Below are 21,475 nucleotides of genomic sequence, written 5' to 3' on the forward strand. Positions count from 1 at the left end.
CGTTCTCCATGAAGGAAATCACCCAAGCCATTAAAAACCTGACGGCTGGCAAGGCCCCCGGGCCGGATGGCCTCACAGCCGACTTCTACAAATGCTATGTAGATGAACTATCCCCCAGGCTACTTGCACTGGCGGAAGAAGCCCTAGAATCCGGCACGCTCCCGGAGTCCCTGAGGGAAGCAACAATAACCGTCCTGCTTAAGCCGCATAAACCACTGCAAGACCCTAAATCGTACCGCCCCCTCTCATTAATTAACACGGACACCAAAATGTATGCTAAGGTCATAGCGAACAGACTGCTCCCCCATATGAACAAGCTAATACATCCAGACCAATCAGGCTTCGTACCTACTAAATCCACATCCTTAAAACTGAGGAGACTCTTTGCGATCATTTCACAATTGGACCCCCATTCCGAGGCGGCAGCAGTAACATTCGAACCGAAAAAGCGTTTGATTCTGTGTCCTGGCGCTACATGTATGCTATTCTGCACCACATGGGGTTCGGTCCACATTTCCAAAGCTTCATCCGGTTGTTATACAAAAACCCCAGTGACAGAATTCGTACTAACTATACACTGTCCCCAGCTTTTACATTACAATGAGGCACACTGCCCCCCCTCATATTTGCCCTCACGATAGAGGGGATGGCTTCACTTGTGTGCCACAAACACTCACACCGGGCATTCCATTAGGAGGCTTACTCCGGACTGTCTCGCTCTATGCAGATGACACTCTCTTATATATACTTAATCCAAACACCAACCTAACATCGGTCATGTAGGGCATTACTGACTTAGACAAATTCTCGGGCTACAAAATTAATCATGCCAAATCGGAAATAATTGCCATTACTCCGAAGGTTACCAAATCAGAGGCCATGGCAAAGTTTCACTGGTCACCAAACTCTGCGCGGTACCTGGGTATAATTATAGCCACCGACAGAGATAAACTCCATAATGCTAACTGCGCACCCTACATCACACAACTAGAAACTAAACTAACCCTTTGGAATAAACTTCCCATTTCAGTTTACGGCCGCATTGCACTTCTGAAAATTATGGTGGTCCCGAAGCTACTCTATTTATTTAACAACACAACTATCTGGCCGGCAAAACCCTTCTTTGAAAAACTGCAAAGTATGGCCTCATGCTTTGTATGGGGTGGCGGAACAGTTAGACAGAGTTGGGTCAAACTAAGCAAAAACGTGGAGAGAGGTGGTTTGCCAGCGCCGGACTTCACCCTGTATTACTATGCGACGCAGGCTGACTATGACAACTATTGGTTCCATGACACCGAATCATACCCCCACATGCAGATGGAAAAACAAGTAGTAACCCCAGCAGATATACGTGCCTGTATATTCACTGAAAAACACGGTAGCCTGATGGAAACTGGGGGATCTGTTCCCAGATGGGGAATTCCTAACGCTGGCAGAAGCCCAAAACAGTATCCAGTTAATATGTCGACAACATTGTTTCGAATTACAAATATGTCAAAAAAATGTTACAGAAAAAAAAAATTTGAATTTATTATTTTTTAATTTACATGTTTTTTTGTTTCGCGAGTAAAAGAAAGGGTTAAAAAAAAGGGGGGACCCCGCCCATTGCAAACAAAAAATAACAAAAAAAAGACATTCTAAATGGTTTTTTTCAGTGACATGTTTTCGACATTATGGCATTCGAAAAAATGTCATTCGAAATAGTCACCAGGAAATGCCCAAAACATAGCAGGTTAGGGGCTTACAAAAACTCTTCAATATCAAGCTGCCCTAAAACACAAATGGCCATCGTTCCCAGCGGTACTTCTTCCTCATCCATTCATGGTAGACATGCTAAACCAAGAGCGATTCAAAGGCACTATTTCCAAGATCTACAGTACAGTCCAGTCCCATTCCCCGTCCTGGAACTACATGAAAACCAAATGGGAGAAAGACCTTGGGGTGGTAATTGATGATACACAATGGGCCAGATATTGCCAATATACTAAGATTATATAACTAAATACCAACCTCAGACTGATCCAATATATAATTCTGAATCACTTGCATGATACCCTGGGGAAAGTTGCCAAATTCGACAGAGCCAAACAATCCCTATCCCCCAAATGCCAGTTCCCGGATGCTAATTCCTTCCATATGTACTGGGAATGTCCTCCCACTAGAGGGTTCTGGGGAGAGGTGGCTGCCTGCATGAGTGATATCCTTGAGACCTGAATCCCGGCAGCACCACTGAAATATCTCCTGGGGGACATAGGCAAGGCCCCAATTAAGAATCGTAAATTCTTTTCAGTGGCAACAGCCGTGACCAAACGCAACATCCTCCGTCATTGGAAAGCTAAAACGGCCCCCACAGTTCAAGTTTGGCTTCGAGATCTGATTGAGACACTTGATTGTGCACCAACGAACCAGCCAATGGACATATGGCACCCCATCCGGAGATACCTTGACTTGTCCGGCCAGCCCTCAGCAACACTAGAATAATGTGGCCCCTCAGATCTATCCCCAGAGCTTGAAAAGGATAACACATTGAATATATGTATGCATAACCACCTGTAACAAGCGTCACCATGCAATGTTTACTGCATTATTAGATATTATGTCATGTTTCTGTCAGCCAATAAATAAAGTTTTAAAACAAAAAAGTGTAATTCCTTCCATGTCTGCAGCCATTAATGTTAGTATTGGCGATGCAGACTTACTTGAGGGTGCTGTGGATGCCACGTTGACACCAAGATCATTGTCACACAGGTCTGTGAGGGCAGCTGGAGTTAACATTAGTCTGGGATCGGCCTCGATATCAGCATATGTCCTTACTTCTTCTAATGGATGTGTATGACAACATAGGAGACGTAGTTAGGCACCATACCTCAATTTTTAATACAATCCTTCAGCGCCTGGATGTGCAGAGTGCCATTAGTACCTCTGAGCCACCCCAGACTGTGGAAGAGATACCATTCATTAAAGAAAATCAGATCCCATCGGAACGGGGTTCCCTGTCCTTATTGATCGAAGAGATTAATGTGGAGGGGAAATCTGAACCAAAATCGAGAAGTCAATGTAAATTCTGTGGAGGTGACTTATTATCATTCTGGCAATCTGGAAAATCCAGCACTCAGGAAAAAATCCAAAAATTGAAAAAAAACACGTATAAACAGAAAATCGTCTAGAAAATGTTTGAGATCTTTGCATTTACCTGACCACTCTGAGGGGGCCCCCATGGAAAAAGCCATGAAATAAATAAAAATATCTGAATGTACAAGATTGAGAAAAATAACACTAAAAGTATAACTGGCAAGCAGGCCCAAATAACATTGACACTGGAGGTAGTGGGTCATGCTGAGAGTGAGTCACCTATTATTCACGCAAACATGATGGTAGATGATGACTCGATCCGCCCCTCGATCCGCCCCTCTAAAGATGTCGGCACACAGATGGACTGTCCTTTAGGATGATGGGACTATGACATTGGCGGTCATTACAACCTTGGTGCTAACTATGTTTACACCATGGTGGATGGCGGATTTACCGCCCCATTCCAAGGTGAGTGGGGCGGTAAATCCCCATTTCCCATTTTCCTTTCCCCATTCCCATTTTTGCCCCATAGGGCATAATGGGAGTGGGGAAGGCGCTAATTACGCCGCCGTAAATTACGGCGGTGTAATTAGCACCATGGCGGGTTAGCGCCATGGACTTTAACGCCTGCCAAAAGCAGGCGTTAAAGTGGGAATCTGGCGTTAAGGGTTAACGCCGTCGTTAACCCTTAACGCCGGGGTTGTAATGACCTCCATTGTGCTTGAGTCAGAGTGGGGTCATTGCCCTCTTGCATAACAGAAGGTTACCCTGCCTCGATCATTACAATGAGGTGTGCCCGCCTTTAAATATGAAGAATATTTGTAATGCTAGCAATGGTGATTCTCAAACACGAAGGGTAGTGAGCTCTGGCAAATTGAATAAGTGGGGGAACCAGATTGGTTGTGGTTAGCAGCGGCACCAAATAAAAAACCTTCCCACCTGCATTGAACAAATCAAAAACTTTAACAAGAGCCCCATATTGGGTGTCTTCTCATGGAACACAAGAGGGAATAGTCAACTACTCAACAATAGGGAGTTATGTGATGAACTAAGGTAGTTCCCAGTAATGATTCTGCAAGAGATATGGCTAACCTCTAATGTTTTCCTGGACGGCTATAGTATAAGTATGTAAATGGTGACCCACTGCCGAATGCAGAGCCCGTCGGGTGGCCTTTTGATGGCTGTTCAAAATTCTTTGGGTTGGAGCCTTAAACACTGACTCTAGTACGTATGGTATCCTTGCAAATTGGTTTGCGATTACAGATGTGCTCCCTGCTATTAACCTATTTGTTATAAATATCTACTGGAACCTGTTCCATCGTCCAATTTCCTAATAAACTGTCAGCTTTGTTGGAAGATTGGTACTCAGCGGGCAGGGGATGTTTTGTTCTTTTGGCTCGCGATTTTAATTCCCTTATATCATGCAGAAAAGGAATTGATAGGGATGAGGAGGAAATCTATTTATATGCAGTAACTTCTAATGACACAGGTCACTTATGGTCTAATTTTACGTAAAATTGAGAATTGCAATGCATGGGAATGTTGTGTGCGATCTTGAGCTCCCCGATACCTGGCACAATGAAACCTGTAAATCTCGAATTTACTATGTTCTGGTGAATAAGGATGTATTCCTTCGCGGCATTAATTTCCATGTCATTGATACAGATCTCAATGATCACAGAATGTTGACTGCGTTTTTCCTCCTCCTTCAGCTGGCACTGTTAATTTGGCTGGAAATCACATTAAATAGACTCATACTACCACCTTGAGATTTAACAATGCCATCGCGAAGGCTCTTAACTCAGATTTGATTGATTTAAAATAACCGTTCACCTCTAACTTCAACTCCAGTCTGTTCTTAAAGATACTATTCAAGGTCTGACATCTGGCCAGGCGGTACTGAAGTAACAGCACAGACACACATTTGATCACAGGAGGGAGCCGGGGCAATGAGTATCATCCTGCATTGACACTGTCTGAGTGTGTTGATGACTCGTAGCAGGAGAGGGAATGGAGGAAACATGTACAGAAACAGCCCTTCCCCCGGGAGGGAGAACGCGTCCCCCAGGCTCCTTGGTTGGTGGAATCTGTTGGCAAACTTCTGGCATTTGGAGTTCGCCGCCATTGAAAATAGATCAATCTGGGGCCTGCCCCACTTGACAAAGAGGCAGTCCATCTGATTCTGCCGAAGCTCCCACTCGTAGCAGGAGCGCAGTTCCCTGCTGAGGGAGTCTGCAATGGTGTTCTTAATTCCCGCTAGGTGGCGAGGGACGAGGACCATCCCCTGTCCAATGGCCCAACACCACAAGTCCTGCACTTCCTTGGAGAGTGCCAGGGATCGAGTGCCCCATGTTTCCTGATGTAGAACATGGTGGTGGTGTTGTCTGTGAAGATCCTCACCACCTTGCCCTTCAGAGACAGAAGGAACGACTTGAGGTGAGGGCTCAGAAAACTGCGCATAGCTCCAGGATGTTGATATGAAGATCCCTCTCCTCTTGCAGCCACAGGCCTCTGGCATGTAGACGTCCAGTGTGGGATTCCCAACCCTCCAGGGAAGTGTCCATGGTAACCGTCTCCTGGTGTGGGGGGGTTTTGAAATCCCGTGCCCTAGACGATGTTGGAGCGGACGCCCCACCATCCTGTCACCTGACGGAACTCGTCATTGAGAGACATCTTGTCCATGAAGCTTCTGTACACCTGTATCCAGCACACATCCAGGAATTCCTGTAGGCGTCGCCTTTGCAACCTGCAGAGCTGGACGAGGTATATCCAGGACGACATCATGCCCAGTAACGGCTGGATGGGCTGCACAGTGGCCGTCTTCATTGACGACAGCCGGTGCACCTTTCCTTGAATGGCTGCAATCCTCTCCTCCGAGGGCGAAGCCAGGCAAGACACTGTATTGAGTCTGGCGCCTAGGAACAGAGCGTTCTATTATGGCGTTAAGCAGGACTTTGGAAAGTTGATGGAGAATCCCAGATCTGTCAGTGTTAGGCAGAATCATATGCAGTACCCTTTGGGAACACTACACACAATTAAGACTACAAGTGTAAGTACAATTTCACCTTTGGTACAAGCCTGTACTACACTACAACAACACCCAATCAATTCTGGACAAGCTATGCTCAAAGCGAAGTGTGAGCAAAATGGCACTCTAGCAATTTAAAAGGGAGGAATGACAAGGTTATTCAAAATCAATCGTACCGGGGGTTCCAAGATGGCCGCCGACCAACAGACATCGTGGCTCCCGACCTTCCGGCTCTGCGAGGAACCTCTCGGCGCCAGAAGCGGTTTTCCAGCAGCATCCAGCCCTCCCCGGCAATTTGATACTGTGGGGCGGCGATCGGCGGGCCCCATTTGCACTGGAGCCGGCGGGGAGTTCGCTGCAGAGGGATTTGGCGGGCCCACGCCACGCTCGGGAAACACCGGAAGTACTACAGCCGGCAGGCACCGGTCTCAGGAGGACTTCGCCCACCGGACACCTTGCCAGGTACTGGCTCCCCTGTGTGACGGACCCCCATGCCACTAGCGGAGGCGCCTTGTCTGCTCCGGTTTCGGCGTATGTCATCAGCCGGAGCTCTGCGGGGGGAGGGGCTTGATGGATAATCTCCTTCTGGGCGGTCTGAGGAGGCTTGGGGGCCCCGCACTGCTGCTCTCCCGCCGGCCCTTGCCTCGGCCTGATTTAGTGCAGCGCCCCCCCCATGGGACGGAGGTCGTGGGGGGCGTGGCCTGATCAGCATCAGTGGATCTGTTGTGAGGGGCCCGCGGCCCGACGCCGGCCACCCGTGACTGGTGGAGATGGGCACTTCCCCGGCTCTCCCGTGTGACATTGGATGAGAGGGGACACTCACTCTTGGGGCCATCCTCTACGGGAGCCATAGAAGCGCCGCTGGCAGCCCGTCTCTGTTCGCCCATATCTTTGCTGGAGTTTATGGACAGGTCTCACACTCACCTTCTTGGAGGTTTTGATGAATTCGATTCCTGGGCTTAATGATCCGGACTTCACCTGGGCCCCAGCACCTAACGTGGCCCTTACCAGGACTTTGGGAACTGTGTTCACCTGGCCACGGTTGCCCCCTTATCACCTCGGAGGAGGCAGGTGGGGAAGGAGGCACTCATCAAGCTGTCCCGAAGCTGTTATCTCTTTCTCACGGTTCAGAGGCTCTGCCCCCGCTCTGCTTAACATTACAAGAGCGATCAGGTGTTTGGCTGCCCTAGGCTCCTGACCCGTGATTCGGACCATGCCCCTATTGCCCTGACGCTAACCAGACCACGGGGGCGCCTGGGTTATGGAAATGGCGTTACCCGTCCCAACTTTTTAAGGACCCTATCTTGACCAGAGAAATTGAACAGGAGCTCGAAGACTTTGAGGGGAATAACCCTAGAGGAGATACATCTCCACAAATCTGGTGGGATGCTTTAAAGGCCACGATAAGAGGCAAAATCATTGCAGTAAAGGCGAGAAGGGAAAGGGAACTAAGGCTAGAGGAAGATCAGCTAAGCAAAAAGCTTATGGAGGCGATGGCACAGATAGCTGTGAAAAATACACCGGCACTAGCACGGGTGGTCCGTACGGTGAGGGGCCAGCTGACTCCCCTACAGACCAGGGCGGCAGAACGGAACCTTCTCCGCTTACGTCAAAAGTACTACATGAAAGCAAATAAATCAGATTGCCTCCTAGCTAGGCTGCTGAGAAAGGAAGAGGGGGACAAAGCTATCCTGAGAATTAGCGGGGAGGGAGGTACCCTGCATACTGGCAACCCAGAGATAATAAGTGAATTCCACCGATACTATTCCACTCTTTACTCCTCAAATAAACCAGACCCGTATGAACAAAAGCTATATTTAGATAAGCTGACTCTTAAGTCTCTGTCACAGGGGGAGCAGGAGCAATTGGAGGGCGATATAACCACAGACGAGGTTAGGAAGGCTATCTCTTCCCTCTCCCTAAATAAAGCGCCTGGTCCGGGCGGCTATGTGGCCGAATTTTATAAACGCCATAAAGAATTCCTGGTCCCCCACCTTGCCAAATTAGTTAATCACATTGGCTCCTTAGGGATTTTACCAGGATCTATGGACGAAGCAAAAGTCAGTCTTAAACGTAAGAAGGGTAAGGATCCAGAGGAGTGTGGCTCCTATCGTCTAGTAGCGCTTATAAATGTGGTTGCGAAAATACATACGAAGATCCTGGCATCCAGACTAGACGCCATTATGCCTAAACTAATATTTTCCGATCAATCAGGCTTTATCAAAGGTCGCCAGATGGCGGATAATGTTAGGAGAGTGGCCCACCTACTCGAGAAATCTCAGCTGAAGGGGATCCCCGCCTTCATCTTAGCGGTCAACGCCGAAAAGGCTTTTGATCGAGTGGAATGGGGGTTCCTTTTCGCTACTATGGCTAAGATGGGGTTTGGCCCAAAATACTTGGCTCGGGTGGGGGCTAGCTACCAGTCCCCGACCCTCCGGCTAGCTATCAATGGCCAAATATCAATCCCTGTGAGAGTGGAGAGAGGCACAAAACAGGGCTGCCCTCTTTCGCCACTGCTTTATGCACTTCATCTCAAGCCGTTTCTGGAGGCCATTAGGATGGCCGAGACCATAAGAGGTATTCCATTTGGGGGGCGGGTCTATAAAGTGGCCGCTTTCGCGGATGACATGCTTCTTATACTGACCCACCCTGAGATATCTCTGCCAGCAACATGCGAGGAATTGGAAAGCTTTGGCCGAGTGGCTTGCCTGAAGGTGAATGCTAATAAATCAGAGATTCTTAGTCTCAATCTGCAAGCGTCTTCTTGAGAATACGTCAAAGGGGCATATACCTTCAGGTGGGCAAAAGCGAACATCAAGTATCTGGGGGTCCTGCTCACCAAGACCATAGGTGAACTTTATCGGCCAAATTATCCACCTCTTCTGGACAAGCTTAAATCGAAATTGGTTGATTGGGGTCCTCTTTGTATCTCATGGCTGTGGAGGATCAACGACCTTAAAATGATTGTGTTACCACAACTCCTATATTACTTTGCGGCCCTCCCTGTAGAAGTTCCTTTCCCGTTCTTCAAAGCCTTGCAGAAAGTTACTACCCGCTTCATATGGAACTTTAAGCGCCCCAGAGTGGCGGCAGCCGTTATGAGAACGCCGGTCTCGCAGGGCGGCATGGGAGAGCCTGACTTCCGGGCCTACTATTTAGCAGCTCAATTAAGAGTTCTCAGGGACTGGCAGAGGGGAGATCAGGATAAACCATGGAGGTCTATGGATAGGGCAGTAGTAGCGGAACATTTGGAGGGAGTGTTATGGAAACCGAAGTCGGACAGATCTTCCCAAATGTATATAAGTCAAATTACTTCAACTACGGGTGCGGCGTGGGATACGGCATCCTCTCGGGTGCAACTTACGTCCTTGCCCTCTCCCTTCACCCCCTTATTCAAAAACCCACAATTCAACCCAGGCTGTGAAACGGCAACCTTTGATGATTGGTTCCTGGGCGGTTGTCGGATGGTCCGGGATATGTATACGGGGGAAAGGTTAAAGTGCTTGAACAATGCAAATTAGATTTTGGCCTGGAGGAGAGACACAGATACGGGTACATCCAGCTGAGGCACTGGCTATCCAACCCTACTATGAAGCAGGCAGGCTTGCGGGCCCTAACACCATTTGAAAAATATTTAGACACACATGTAGGGGACAAGGGCCTGGTGGCAGCAATATACCAGTATATTAAGGCGGGGGAACCACCACCCACCCGAACATATATCGAGAATTGGGAGAGAGATACCGGTTCCGCTATTGACGAGAAGGAATGGCAATACTTGTGGGCCCAGATTCCGAAGTTGACTAGGTACCTTCAGATCAGAGAGGCCTGGTTAAAGCTAATGTTTCAGTGGCATCTCACTCCAGTTAAACTGAAAAAGATGTTTCCCCGAACCTCTCAGGCTTGCTGGAGGGACTGTGGGGGTACGTGTACATGGGCTCACATATGGTGGGAATATCCGAAACTAAATATGTTTTGGGGTCACATTCAGCAGGCCATAGAGAAGGTCCTCGGATCCAAGGGCGGTGGAAATAGGGGGCTCAATATGTTAGGCCTGGACCGGACTCTGCAGGATATTCCCTCCAAAGCTGACCGCAAGCTCTATGTCATAATGATGATGGCTACAGCTATGGTATTGGCGAGACGATGGAGAAAGAAGGATCCCCCGCAAGAACACGAGTGGGTAGCGAAACTGTGGTCAGTGATCGCCTTGGAATGGCTTTCTTACTCAATCCAGGGCCAACACATGCAATTTGTAACCGATTGGGCTTCCCTCCTAGCATACTTAAAGGAGGGGGCGCGTAGAGCTTGGTGCCCTAAGGCGATGACACTACTAGGAATTATTGCTCCCCAGGAGGAGTCTGAACTATGAAAAAGGAGAAAGGCAGAGATGTTAAGAAGTAAAGCTTGTAATAGGTTCCATAAACTGTAGCCCAATGGTTGTCCTATGGACGTTCACCTCGGAGAAGAAAAGACAGCAGTGGAATCCTGGAATCTGGGGGAGCGGGGGTGGGAGGGGACTTGTTGAGTTTCTGTTGGTTGTTTGTTTAACTGTAAATTGTCAATAAAAACAAGTTGGAAAAAATAAATCAATCGTACCAACAAGTTATAGGAAGGGCAATCTAGAAAAGGCTACTACAACTAGGATTCAAGTCAATAGGTCTGGCCCAATGTTAATGGTTCAGAGTCTTTGCAGAGGATCACGCAGTTCAAAGTAGTTCGCAGTTAAGTCTTTGCCAAGAGTTCAAAACAAAGTTGGTCGGAGGAAAAGTTATTTAAAGGAGAAGAGCAGGACAAGCCTTCGGAGAGGCAAAAGATTTCCTGCGCTTTCAACGCGGTCAGACGGAACGAACGCCCAAATTTGCACAGTACCTTTAAAGAAGAAGAATGCGGTAGCTGAGGCAGTTGTTCCTGGCAGTTCCTGCTGGCTCGCGGTTCCTGAAGCTTCAGTCGTGGCGACAAGATGGAGGGTGGCTGGAGGGTCCTGCACTGCCCAGGGAAGAAGCCAGCAGCGGAGCAAAACGATGAATAAAAGGTGCACTCCTTAAAACCCAAACTGGTTCTCTTCCCACTGGCTATCCGATCTACTGCAGCGATGCACAGTAAATTCGACCAGGATGAGGACCGGTGTCTGGTGTTTGGCGAGCTGGTTATTCCCACCAAGCTCAAGGGAAGAAGATTCCTTGCAGATCTCCTCTGTCGTCGAAATTTCAGGCGACTAGGACCTACAGCAGGGCTTCACCGGGTGTCCAGTAGGTGCAGCAGTCGTCTTCCTTCAGCTTCTTGTTGGTTGTCTCGTTCCAGTGGTGACTCTGCCTTCCAGTCCCAGAGACTGGCTTTTTATGCACCAAATCCCCCATTCACACAGCCTGGCTGTAAATCACACAGCAGGGTGGCTGTTCTGGCAGGACAGCCACCTAGCCAATCAAACAAGAGTGTGACTTGGGTCTCCAAGGAGACCCTGTGCAGGGGGCCTCAAACCCCTCCCTCACATCCTGTCCACCCAGACACTCAGGCACCTAAGGGGAGCTTCTGTGCAGAAGCCCGCCAAAGGACAGCGAACAAAGGAACCAAACCTGGTTTGGCACGCAGAGGCAAACACTAGAAAGACCTTTACAAAAAGATATGGCAAAAGAATCAACCGGAACCAAGTAAAAATAAAAGTGGATTACCGGGTTTGAGTTCGAGACTACCACCATAGCCTCCAATGGTACCAAAGGCTATTTTCATAGTCTGCAGTAGAATAAAAATGGTAGATACCACTGTCACCAGCCAAATCTTAGAGAAAGGGGAACATACTAATGTTCCATGAGAATCAGACAAAAGAGGATAACTATTAACCACTCCAGTAGTCTATTGGAAGATAGGGTGTACTGGGTCTGTACATTTTAAAAAACTAGTAAAGTCAATGGTAACTTTACATGTTCTTGGAGAGTGTAGTCAGTCCCAGAAAATGGAGTGTAAAGTGGGAAGTCTGAAAAGACAACCCTCTGTCACAGCACTAAAGGTGCTGGGTGACACACAGTAAAAAGATGATGCCTATGGGCTGGGTGAGACTCCATAGTCCATAAGCATAAAAATGTACAACACACAGCAAAACACATGTAAGAAAAAACATTAAACCCTAGAAATCCAGCAATGCTGCTGAGGGACTCAAAAGGTAAGGGAAATTAGCCATTCTGGAGAATTCTCCATAACAGTCAGTAACCGGATGGTCTTCTCCATGTGCCCGTCGGCCAGCTCCCTCAAGTATGTGCAAATCAGCCAGTCATCTAGGTACAGGTATACGTGTATGCCCTGCAGAGGCAGATGGTCGGCCACTGGTGCCAGGCATTTCGTGAACACCCTGGGGGCCAACTTCAACCCAAAAGGTAGAGCCTTGAACTGGTGGTGCTGTCCCTGCACTACAAAATGTAAAAACTTTCGATGTTTCTTGTGAATGGGGACGTGGAAATAGGCGTCCTCCAGATCCAACAACGTCAAGAAGTCTCCTTTTTTCAGCTAGCCAAGCACGTGTTGCAACATGACTATCCTGAATTTTTGGGACTTAAGGTATTTGGTGAAATGTCGTAGGTCTAGGATGGGCCTCCAGCCCCCTGTCTTCTTTCTGACCAGAAAGTATCTTGAATAGACAACGGAGCCCCAGAGCCATTGGGAAACTAGCTGTATCATCCCTTTTTGCAGCATGACCTCTACCTCTTCTGGGAGTTAAGGGATGTGCTGCTCCTGCCGGGTAACCAGTGGGATCTGCGGACTCCTGCGTTGAAACGCCAGGGTGTGTCTGTGGGCAAGAGCATCCAGCATCCATCTGTCGGTGGTGATCTTTCTCCACTCGCTGATGAACCTCAGCAGCCGGCCTCCCACTAGGGTGCATGGGGGGGGGGGGGCCGACATGCCAGTCGGTTCAGGCTTGCTTCGGCGCTGGCATCCTGCCTTGCGGGCAATGGCAATACTGTCCACTCACTACCATAGGTCTGGGAACGGCCCATGTAGGCTTCCTGCATTGAGGATCTGGAAGGCTGTCGGTACAAAGTGGAGAAACCTATTGAAGATTTGCTCGAATTCCCTCTGGAGGAGCAAAAAGAAGAGCAGTGCTGCTGGAGAGTGCCCAGGGAACGTGCCGTCTCCGTGTCGATTTGGATGGCCTGGAGGCACTCACCGACAACCTTTCCAAACACATTCTCTCCATCGAAGGGCATGTCCAGCACCTTCGCTTGGACCTCCTGATGGTAGTTAGTGGCTTTCCTCCAACCTTGGTGACAAAGGCAGAAACCGTTCCCCCATCTGCTGGAATCCCATGTCAGCAACATCCTATGCCACTGTGATGGCGTGATTCAACGCCGCTTACCCTTCCTGGAAGAGTGCAATTGCTTCCATCCATCTTCTTACCGTCGGCGACGCACTCCAGGATCCACAGTGCGTTGGCTGCCTTCATAGTGGGTGCCACAGGGTAAATCAGCTTCTTTCCCATGCCGTCCATCCTCCTCCCCTCATTGTCCGGAGGGACCAAAGACAAGGAGAGGGGTTGGCCGACCGCTTCCTCGCGGCTGCCGATACCATCCGGTGATGGTTGAAACCTCAGGCACTTGGGTGTGGAGTCTGGCACCCTATAATCTTCTCCAGCCTATCCCGCTTGGCTGGAGCCATGTAAGGGTTCTTCATGACGACAGGGTTCTTCATGAGGGCCAGGCCCTCCTCCCAAACATCGTCCAGAAAGGGAGACGCCATGACCATTTTGCTCTTGGCCTTGCGCCTTTGATACAAGAAGCCCGCCTTCTTGGTTTCCTCAAGCACCATCTGGAAAAGCTCAGAGGCTCTGGTGATCATGGAGTGGAATGATCCCACTTCATCCGGTGGGGACACCCTGAGTGGTGCATCCAAATGAAGCGATTCACCGTCCCCCGCGACAATGTCTTTGTCATCATCCGTCGTCGTGGCTGTATCAGTCCCCATACCCATGTCTGGGTCTGCTGGGGGAGACGGGACCCGACGTGGAGGAGGATGTTAAAATGGGGGTGTCGGATGATGCTTCTTCTTCTTCATTGGATGCTGATTGGGGACCTGTGGACCACAGGTATCGGAGCCGGAGGCATCCTCTTCTGGATCTCTAACACCCAGGTGTGTAGAGTCAACTGAATATCCAGGGAAATGTTCCTGAGCTGAGAAGGCCGAACAGGAAAAACTAGGCCCTGCGCCGTTGTCCTCCTCCTCTTCAACATCCTTGAGGACCGTGTGTAAGGACTCCTGATGCTCATCCTCCATGGACGAGACCGCCATGGCTTGAGCAATGGCCTGGGAGGGCTGTTTCGGGGCCTCCAAGCCCGCCCTTTCCCCCCCTTAAGGGCCTTGAACCGCGTTCTTAGCAGGTTTCACTACTTCTGGCCTGCCTGTAGACTTTGCAAAAGTCACTGCAGCAGTGTCGCACCTTGGGGGTAAGGACACCTTCTGGGCTGTGGGAGCTACCCTGGCAGGATCAGCGCCCTTAGCTGTTGTGGCAGTAGCAGTCCTCGACGGGGTCGCCAACAAGGTTTTAGCCTGTGCCGGTTGAACCTGCTTGGGTTGTTCAGCCTTTTTCTCATCCATCCGCAGCTTTTCTGATTTCTCACATAGTTTAGCCAGGGTAGATGACTTCCTCTTTGAAGAGGAGCTCGATGGTAGGCTTGCAACAGAGGCAGAAGGTGATACTGATCGCACCCTATCCACTTTGGGACCCGCTTCTGCAGTGAACCCGGTGGACTCGGACTTGCAGCTCTTAGCCTTGTCTTGGGCCCCCACGGATGAGGAGCCCTCAAAGAACTTAGAAGACTGCTCCATGGACCGGCCGGTCCTGGGCGAGGCATGAACCTGCACGGAGCATGGGTCAGAGGCCTGGGTGTTAAGCCATGCCGCCAGCCTACTGTGCCTGTCCAAATCTCGCACTCTACCTCCTTGCGGTCCAGTTGCAGGCAGTAGAGGCATTGTAGGTGCTTGTCCTCCACAAACACATTCCGTAGCCTGCATTTGGTGCAGGGCCTGAAGTGAGACCTTCCCTTCTTCCTCTCCTCCATCATGGTTGGAGGGTATGAAGTTGCCCCAATGGTCTTGTAGAATCTTTGACGATCTTCGCCCTTGAGTGGCACGGAAGTTCACCGACAATGGATCCCCGCTGTCGGCAGATGAAGAAAAGAGCACACATGTTTCTATGAAACAAAAACACGAAGCGTGCAGTAAAAATCTGAAGATGGCTGCCAGAGGAGGGGCTTACGGAGAGGACTGTCATTGAATGGGGGAAGTATGACCCAGAGGACAGTGATTGGTTTAGAGGAGAAATACAGTTTTTAAGTCTAAAGTGAAACCGTTTTTTCTTTTACCGAGGATTCCCAGATACACGACGAGGAATATTCATGAGCATGTGAATCCATGCCAGATCCCATGCTGGAGAAAGGGGAATATGTATGCAAAGGAAAATCAGTGTTATAACATAAAGGATCAAAGTGGCTGAGTCACCTCTCCTCCCCACGTTGGACAGCACGCAGTAAGGTGGCTCCAGTAGACAGAACGACACACTCTGGCTCACGTTCTCAAAACACAGGCAGTTCAAAACATGGATCGAGGCCTGGCTGGCCTACAACGTTAAAGTCTCTTATTCCAGCATTCCAAAAGTTCTTCCACGGTTCAACAAAAAGTTCACCTAGGTCTACCTCCATCAGGCTCAGACCTCTCAAAGCTTTAACAGTTCACCAAGGTCTCCCTCAGCCAGGCTCAGACCTCTCAAACACAGCATTTGCAGGGGTTCCCTTCCACAAGCTTAATGCACATTAGTTAGGGGTACCCTTCCCCTAACTTATCACACTTCCAGTCTCCCTCAGTCGGGCTTAGACCGTGTACTGATGTCGAAGACTTTCAAATGTGCAAGGCTTTTACCATAGACCTCTTCAGGATGACTTCAACTTTCTCTTCAGCTCACACTCTTATGTTATTTGCCCCAGTGTCTCTTGGTCTTGGTAGTTTCGGACCATAAGCACAAACATTCAAATAAATCTTTCTCTTCTAGCATTCATCTTTTCACTGCCCCTTTTGCCGGGGTACAAATTTGGAGTGGAGGAGACTTTTAGTGGGTTACTTCCTTTCACCAGACCACTCTGCTACTCTGTATCATTGGCTTCACAGTTATCAGTGACTTAAAAGTTCATCACTGGTTAACTTTCTTTTGTGTCTCATCAGCATGTGTGCAACCTTCACTTGTGAGATACACTGTTGAGGCACAATCTTTCCTTGACACAAACCGGGCTTTCATGTCTTTCACTAACTCATCGGTTGTGCATGCTCCTTTCTTGTCTTTGCGGCTTTGATTCATGAGTCAAGGTTAATACCACATGTTTGGTGTCGTCTCCCCAACTCTGTCGTTCGCCTGATAGGGTCGCTGGTGTCCTTGAAGCGAAATGCAGTCTTCTTGTCTGGGATTTGGCCTTTTCCGTGCATACTTCACTGCTCCTGCAGGGATCTCCTTGGTTTCCTTACCCTTTGCTCTCATCCCTCAATCGATCTGTCTTGCACCAGTAGGTTTGCCTTTGCCCCGGAAGTTCTGCTCCTTCTCGTGTTCCACCTTGCTCAGAGTGCGTCTCTATGTTACGCCTTTAATCCGTGTGAGGAGAGCTAGTGGGTATCAGATGTATGTAATTAAAATCAAGTGCCTGACTTTGCGTGACCCGATTAGCGGGATATGTCCAATGAGATATGTAAGTGTTAGCCTCTTAACTCTCAGTCGCCTTTTTCCTCTGCCCAGTGTTTGTGTGGAACGGGGGTGGGGTTGGGACTTTGGAGGATCCTATAAAATAGGATGGGGCATGGGTACAGGAAAGGGTGGAATACCGCGTCTCACCATCTGTTGCCTCACCCCCACTACTCCAAGATCCCTCACCCAGGTGATCCTCCCACACTGGTCCGCCCCCAGGGTCTGGATCCAAAGGAGATGGCCGTGCCCTGGCCACCTGAGAGAGAGAGATCCCCGGGGACTAGAAAGTGAGACACCCTTTGGTTTCTCACAACAGCCTATATGTGATCCAAGGCTGAGATAATGAAAGCAATGAAGAGGAAAGTACAAGCCAAATATGACAGATTTAGCCTGCTAGCAGTGCTAAAATATTATGATGCGAAGGCTCTTCCTAAAACCATCTATGGCTTAGAAACAATCTTTTGGAGGCAACAGGGGCGAGTTGGGGGCAACAGGGGCGTGCCTATTGAAATGCGTTATATCTCTTTGAAATTGAGAATAATATGGAAAACACGTCTACTTGTCAGAAAGATTTGATCTCCCCCTAATGATTCCCTGTTTTGGCGTTCTTCAGGCTCTTTTTGTGAGTAAGGATAATGTACTTTGTAATCTATAGTGTCTTAAATGTAATGATATTGCAAAGGCATTAGTCCACAGACCGGATGCTGTCAAAGTAAAGTTGTTGGATTGGATTTCTACGTGTGAGACTCTAGGGAATTATAGATTGCACCTAGACTTATTGTTGTAACATAAGAAGTGGGATTGTTTACCGTTATAGCTAAAAAGACTTCTCAATATGTACTGGAGACAACAATGTCTACGCTCCAGACTGAATGTCATCCTAACCTGTGCAATTTTAAATATTATATGTAAAGACTAGCAGTTGTACCCGTGCTCTGCACGGTAATTCCTACTTCGGTCCTAGTTTGAAGTTTATTTAAACCAATGCTTATTTGTAGACAATATTGCTAGTCTTCCCAGTAGGAGCCAGTGTGAACAAATTGTCTTTGTTTCCAACTCTGGAGCAAGCCATATAAAGCTAACCATGAGAAATGGAATTGTTGTTGTCATTGGTGATTGTAAATATTCAGTGTCTTTACTGATATGGCTTATGCCGAATAAAGGAATTAAACAGCAACATGAAGCTGACCATGAGAAAAGCATGAATCCTGTGAATCGGTTCCAGTTACTTTGAGTTGGAGCGTTGAGATTGTGCAGCAACATTATTGGTGTCCTGATCTGCAGCCAAGGCAGCAGCTCCTCAACATAAGTGCCGTACGTGTATGGCTGAAGCATGTAAGCTTGAAGTGCCGTGCCTGTATGTGTACGGCTGAAGCATGTAAGCTTCGTACTGTTGAGATGGCATACATTCATCAATTTCCGTGGAAAATGAAGTTTCTGTAATTGAGAGATTTGCAACGATGTGACGGACAAGGTCATTGCGGACACTACTGTAGAGACGTTTCCTGTCAACTGCATTAGTACAAAAGCACCATATTGGGTCACCCGCATGACTTCAAAAGTGAGTGCTGCTAATGTCAGCTAGAATGCTGATAGTGTGGAAAGTTTAGGAACAATGAACTGCTGAAGTTTTCATGAATTGCTGAACTTTAGGAACAATGAATGTAGAACTACGGCAGAACTAGGGTGCGAAGAGCCATATGGCAGGGGTAAGCATTGCAGACCGCTTAAAAAAAATTAAAAAACGGTATATTTTTATACTTGTTACATTGTCTACACCAGGGAACCTACCCACATGCCATATTTCAGGTTTGTAGCATGCTGGGAAGTATGGCGAACATTTTGAACAGACACACGCACGTATCCAAGTATTGCAGACAGCTGAAAAATAAATAATAGAAACATTTATAATGTATACTTCTTACATTTTCTACACCATGGAACCTACCCACATGCCACATTTCAGGTGTGTAGCATGTTGGGAAGTATGCTGAACATTTCGAACAGGCACACAGACATATGCAAGCACTGCAGACCGCAGAAATGAGAACAATTTACATTGACTACAACATGGAACCTACCCACTTGCCAAATCTCAGGTTTTGTAGCATGTTGGGAAGTATGCCAAACATTTCGAACAGGCACACACACATAGCCACACATTTCTCTTCTATATATAGTGAGAAGAGATAAGTCCTTCAGTGTGGTGTGTAGGTTTTTCAACGTATTGGAATCTGTAGAGTCCCTAAAACATATACTCAGTGTCCAGCTCTGGGCGGTGGGGTGGTTGGCAACGATTCTTTCAAAGAACTCTTAGAGAACACACATTGTATTATGATGATCTATTCTGGCAAATGATTGTAGTGGGTCTTTTATTTCAATTATAATTGCTACTTTGAGATTCGTAAGCTACCTGAGTCTGATAAACCTATAGAGGGATGTAATCTAGGAAGCTACTATAATAGAATGTTAGGATGGTTTTAAGGAGATTGAATGATTTTGATAATGTTATTTCATGTGGTGCTTATGAGTATGGTCCCAATGAAATTTAGCAAGTGAAGATCTATCTAGTAGCAAGCCTATACTGTTATTATATAATGGACTACAGGGAACCTTTCTTATGAAATCAATTAATATAGTTGTATATTCTTGTAAATGTGTATAGTTTGTAAAATTGTAACATTGTGAAAGGTTTACTTTTTAACCATGACACAAAAAATAAAAATAAAATAAATGTTACACCAAAAGGAATAAATAAAGTCCCATTGTCCAGTCATAAATAAACATAACCCTACAAAATAACATAGAAAGGGGACAAACTGGAACACATGAGTTGAAAAAATAAAAGCACCCTTCTCTCCTCCATGCAAAAAGCCCTGTTGAGCCTCTTTTCAAAACACACACTCATGGGCTTTATATGGTCAACTGGATTTGGACTCCTCAGAACATCCCATTTATTCTCTTCCATAGTCTCTGGCGGCTGGGGAAGCAGGCCTTGCGGTGGGTTGCTTCTCGTGTCACTTAAGTGACAGTTACTGCAGGCAGTTGTGTCTTCTAAAGGTATAGGTTCCGCATTCATGCAAAACTTCTTTGATGCAGTGACTTCGCTGCACCGCTGGAAGTTCCCGGGTGTGGCTCCTGATTGCCATCTGTACTATAGTATGGTGTAGAATTCAAAACTAACTTAGAGATTATTGTTGGTTTGGAGTTTAAAGTGTATAGAGTTTACAGTTAGAGGTAAAAGTTAGAGATTAATTTTTAGTGATTAGTTTTTAAAAATAAGTTAAAAGTTAAATGAGACACAAATTTCACAATTAACTTGCTCTCATTTACCACCACCTTCTTCTCCGGTTGTATGCCTGGGTTTCGCAGCATCTCATACATGCACAACCAGGCTCATAAGCAGGTTTGAATCACAGCACAATACATCATTTTTCTGATAATGTGCCTGCTTGGGTTGGGGGGGGGTGTTTGCTGCCACTTCTCACTCCATCCTGGAGACTACCTTTTCCCACAATGCCTTCATTACTGGGAGGAGGAATGCCCTCCCACCCTACTTCAGCATACGTTGCATGTCATGTGCGATGTAGTGTATTAAGCAGGCCGCCTCCACTTTGCTGAATTTTGTGTCCCGTGATACCAAAGTCCTGTGTTCTATGTGTAGGTGAACTATGTCATGTGCTATACACGTGAATATACTAACTCAAATTTAGTAATGCATCATTTGGTTTCAGCTAAATGCATTTTTATCCAGTGGAAATGTTAGCAAATATGCTTATGCATGCTCATTATATTCTGCTGAATGTACTCTAGCAAGTAATACACTTGTTTATAATAACATGAAACAACTGGATGGATGTCACTGGATTTAAATCTAGTTATCCCACAGATCTACTTAAACTTCATCCTGGTATTGAACTGTGCCTTAAAGGGGGCAGTGAAAGAGTCCAGTAATGTTAATAGATCTTTATGTAACTGTTGTGGATCTTATAAGACCATTACGACTAAACCAGGAGACAGGATTAAACAAATCACACTCAATAAGGACTCAGGGTATGATGCAGATGCACACTCACGTTTTCCAACTACACGGTTTTATACTATTTTATTTATTTATTTATTTATTTGTAGAGCGTCAAAGCCCACAAGCATCAGGGCAGTTATGAAAACACAAGAGACCAGAAGGAAAGACGGGACAGAAAACATTAAACGAACCTTTAGATCAGTTACCAAGAAAGACTGCTGGTTGGAGAAACAGGCCTAAAAGGAGAAGATCAGTCAAATAGGAGAGTTGTAAATCATTTCCGGAACACCATATAACGTGGATCCAAGCTTAGGTATATGGGCAGCCGGTTCCAGGCTTGTGCTGCGAGGACGGGAAAAGACTGCCCTGAACCTCTAGCTCTTTTACATCTTTCGATATTCAGGTAACCCCCATTGCTCGAACTGAGTGTTCTTGAGGGGGCATGTAGGATTGCTCGTTCTTTGAGGTATACCGGAGCGCTTCCATTGATACATTTATGGGTCTAAGCAAGAGCCTTAAAGTGTATTCTCGCGGACACATTTAGCCAATGGAGATTCCTTCTAGAGTAGGAGATGTGCTCCTACCTTGGAAGCCACGGATGATACAGACAGCTTCATTTTGAAGGATGTGGAGTCTG

The 21,475-nt window shown here is 47.3% G+C and overlaps 1 protein-coding gene across 2 annotated transcripts in view; it reads right to left on the minus strand.

The window, feature by feature from the left end:
• LOC138510377 (coiled-coil domain-containing protein 171-like) overlaps nt 1-21,475 on the minus strand; it is a 3,784,015-nt gene that overhangs the window by 1,196,919 nt on the left and 2,565,621 nt on the right. The window lies entirely within an intron of this gene.

Source organism: Ambystoma mexicanum, chromosome 6p (assembly GCF_040938575.1).
Source record: "Ambystoma mexicanum isolate Mex_15411 chromosome 6p, UKY_AmexF1_1, whole genome shotgun sequence".
Lineage (NCBI taxonomy): Eukaryota > Metazoa > Chordata > Amphibia > Caudata > Ambystomatidae > Ambystoma > Ambystoma mexicanum.